This window comes from Manis pentadactyla, unplaced genomic scaffold, assembly GCF_030020395.1.
Source record: "Manis pentadactyla isolate mManPen7 unplaced genomic scaffold, mManPen7.hap1 scaffold_682, whole genome shotgun sequence".
Classification (NCBI taxonomy): Eukaryota; Metazoa; Chordata; class Mammalia; order Pholidota; family Manidae; genus Manis; species Manis pentadactyla.
In genome coordinates, this window is record NW_026645072.1 from 4,762 (window position 1) to 9,015 (window position 4,254).

At 44.4% G+C, this 4,254-nt stretch overlaps 1 pseudogene; it reads right to left on the reverse strand.

Annotated features, from left to right (window-relative positions):
- Positions 1–448: 448 nt before the first annotated feature.
- LOC130682482 (deleted in azoospermia-like) lies at positions 449–4,049 on the reverse strand (annotated as a pseudogene).
- Between the last annotated feature and the right edge of the window lie 205 nt (positions 4,050–4,254).

The window sequence follows — 4,254 nt, forward strand, 5'->3', positions numbered from 1 at the left end:
TGGTTTCTATTCCATCAGTGGCCTCTTGCATCTTATCCATTCTGCTTATAAATCCTTCCAGTGTTTGTTTCACTTCTGTAACCTCCTTCCTGGCATCTGTGATCTCCCTCCGGACTTCATCCCATTTCTCTTGCATATTTCTCTGCATCTCTGTCAGCATGTTTATGATTTTTATTTTGAATTCTTTGTCAGGAAGACTGGTTAGGTCTGTCTCCTTCTCTGGTGTTGCCTCTGTGATCTTGGTTTGCCTGTAATTTTGTCTTTTCATGGTGATAGGAATAGTTTGCAGAGCTGGGACAAGTGACGGCTGGAAGAACTTCCCTTCTTGTTGGTTTGTGGCCCTCCTCTCCTGGGAGAACAGCGGCCTCTAGTGGCTTGTGCTGGGTAGCTGCGCGCAGAGAGGGATTCTGCTTCCTGCCGGGCTGCTATGGAGTTAATTTCCGCTGTTGCTGTGGGTGTGGCCTGGCTCGGGCCGCTGCTCCAAAATGGTGGAGTCGTGTTGGAGGGGGAGCGGCCGGGAGGCTATTTATCTCCGTAAGGGGCCTCCCTGCTCCCTGCCGCCCAGGGGGTTAGAGTGCCCAGAGATCCCCGGATTCCCGACCTCTGGACTAAGTGTCCCACCCTGCCCCTTTAAGACTTCCAAAAAGCACTCGCCAAAACAAAACAAAACAACAACAACAACAACAAAACAAAGGCCGCTCGCTTTTGTTTTGTCCTCTGGCGCCGGCCTGCGGTACCCGCTCACCGGTCTTGCTGCCCTGTTTTCCTAGTATCCAGGACCCCACGCATGCACTGTGTCTGCGCTGTGGTCCGGATGGCTGGGGCTGGGTGTTCAGCAGTCCTGGGCTCCCTCTCCCTCTCCGCTCCGACTCCTCTCCTCCCGCCGGGAGCCGGGGGGAGGGGCGCTCGGGTCCCGCCGGGCCGGGGCTGTATCTTACCCCCTTTGCGAGGCGCTGGGTTCTCGCAGGTGTGGATGTGGTCTGGATGTTGTCCTGTGTCCTCTGGTCTCTATTCTAGGAAGAGTTGTCTTTGTTATATTTCCATAGATACATGTGGTTTTGGGAGGAGATTTCCGCTGCTCTACTCACGCCGCCATCTTGGCTCCGCCTCCCTACCTTACTCTTTTAAATACTTCAGTCCAACAAAACAGCAGACAAATACAAAGTTTATTCCCCTACTTTCCTTAAGGCCATACTGGGATAATTTGAATTGGCTCTTTAGACCTTGGTATTATCTGTAGTGATCTGGAGATTTAATGACAGAATGATATACACACACCAAAAGAACAGAGAATTCTTAAAAGGACAAATTTCAGGGCACTTTCAAATTCTGAGGCATAAGTAAGCCCTCTTGGGGATCCTTAAGTTAAAAGCCTCTTCAGATTCAGAATGAAAACTGTTTAGACTGAGACAACAAGAGGCCCTGATGAGAAGGCCTATGGTAACTGCAATAGGTTAAGTAAGGTAAATGGTGTCTCCATGTGGTAGCAAAGGGGCCAATGTAAAGAAGGCTAGGAAGCCACTTTAAACTCATGTCTGCGGCAAGTCATGTGATGTCATACAAGGGATTCCCTTCGAAAGGATTACCCACCCTACTGCCACCTTTCCAGGGCTGAGTTCTCAGACTGCTCAGACTGCTACTTCTCCTCTTCACATCACCTGTTCTAGGCACCTCTGCTAGAACAGGGTACTGACTGGAAAAGCAAGACAGTGGGTACAGCAAACGTGGCTCTGGTGCTCTAGCTGCTTGTCAAGATACAATGTCTAACAACAGGGAGACTAGCTAATCTAGAAATGGATTGTTAACTCTGACTCTAGTACATTCTTGGGATATGCTTACTAAACAACTTTTGTGGTTAAGAAATGCCAAAATTACGTTGACTCTCCTGGATATATTTTACTTTAATAAAGGGAATATAATAGGCTAATAAAATACAAATCTATTTTCTCTTTAACAAGTAACTAATATTTTCATGTTTTTATTAAAAAATTCCTTTCAGGTACTCTGATTAACCGTCAAGTGACATAAAAAATTTTTCAGCATTCTTTAATACTAATATTTAGTACAATTTAAGATACAGCCATCAAGTTTAGCATTTCAAGGAAACAAGAAAGAAAAGGAGAACGGTAACTCACTGAGAAGCTTATGTTCCTAGTAAAATTTAGTTTGTCTTGGATTTAAAAAAAAAAATTAGGCCCAGAATTTTAGTTATCCTAATTGCCATCCCAATCAAACAGCATATCTATGTGTGGATTCCAGATAAAAGATAAATATTTTGAATAAGCATAAGAGCCACTGATTGGACTGTTTTGTTTAGAATCTGTTTTACTGGGTTTAGATAAGGATGACATCAATAAAGTTAACTATATGTTGAGTACCACTGATTAAAAATGTAGTTTTAAAAACTCTTGCTTTTGTGGTAAATTTCTAGACAAATAATAAATGTTAAGCACAATTGTTAAGCAGTGTAAATATTGTAATGTTCACTGTTGCTTGTTGGGGAAGTGAAATGCCTGTATTCAAACTATCAAAATTCTGACCTTTCAAAATAGTAGGTTTTCTAAAACAATTTTTTGAATATCAGCATTTTCTTTCAAACTCTTGACATGTTAATTTCTGTTTAAAAAAGTCCTTACAAATATATCTTAAGTTACTCCTTTCGGTCTTTACTATTTTTTACTTTCAACTATATATTCAACACAGAACGTTTCTAAATAAACATCTAATGAAAAACAGTTTCAGTGTAAAGTAAAACTAGACCATCTAATATAACTTATGTAGAAAGGCTGAGTGCAATTTATACAAATTCAGCATTAAATGTATATAATAGTGAACAACTTTCAGTCTCTTAATATTCAAAACCAACAACTTCCAATGAGACTAGAAAGTTAGCAGAGAGGATCAAACAGATTTAAGCACTGTCCAACTTCTTCTAAAGTGATGCACTCTTTTATCCTTGAAGTAGTCATCTTGAGTAACAGGTGAGTTTCTCAGTCTGTTCTCTGGATTAAATAGACAAGATGCCACCGTCTGTATGCTTTGGTCCACAGGTTTCTTTTGTGGGCCATTTCCAGAGGATGCAGTAGCTTCATGAACAGAGCATTCACTTGTCAGCATTTCAGCTCCTGGAACAACTTCATTACAGTGGTAGTTAACAGCTGTATAAGTCGGAGGAGGTATAACCTAACTCTTGTGTTCCCCAGACCACTGTGGTGGCATCTGATAATTATATACAGGCAGCTGATATCCAGTGATGACCTGAACTGGTGAACTTGGATAAGGGTATGCCTGCACATATTGAGTTATAGGATGCATCATGGTTGGAGGCTGCATGTAAGCTTCAGGGTTGTGACTGCTCCAGACACTCTGAAACTGTGGTGGTGGTGGTGGGGGATTAAAAACCAAAGGACGTGGCTGCACATGATAAGCACAGAAATTTTGTTTCCTGTTTGCAAGGCCCAGTTTCAGCTTTTTACCATGGAAATTTATCTGTGATTCTTCTATCTTCTGGACATCCACGTCATTATAAAACGAAACAAATCCATAGCGTTTGGACACACCAGTTCAATCCGTGATTATCTTCACTTCTTTAATTGAACCGTATCTAGCAAAGAAACTTCTTATTTTGGTTTCATCCATCCTAACGTCAATTCCACCAACAAAAATGGTGTTTGGCATGATTTTGCCTTCTGGTAAAACATAGCCTTGGCTGGTTGTAGATGATGAGAACTGGGTGCTGGCCTCTTTGGAGACAGTTGAGTTTGGAGTTTCAGAATTTGCAGCAGACATGATGACGGCTGCGAGCAGTGCTGGCCGTTGGGCCTGGAGGAGCAGAGACTGCCCTTGGGGCTGCACCTTGGGGCTGCTGTTGGTTAGGTCTGGTAGTGCCCGCCGCCCGGGGGCGGAAGGCGAAGGGATCAAGGATCAGAGCGGGTGAGAGGAGGCCCGAAGGTGCTGGCGAGCTGAGGAGCCCCGAGAGCGAGGTGGCGAGGCCGAGGGGCGCTGGCACACTGAGGTGGGCGGTGGGCTCCCGGAGGTGGCGCCGAGCTGGTGGGACTCGCCACAGCAGCGCAGACAATGGGTGGCAGCGCCCCCGCCTGCGCCGTCCAGCAGCGCGCGGGTTGGGACAAAAGGCAGGCTGGGACTGATAGTTCACTCAAGCTCTTTCTTTATTCAGCATTACAGCATAAGCAAGCGAGCTAGCTCTCATCTATCTCTAACTTTTCTCTGCTTCTACTTCTACTCTCTCTCCTT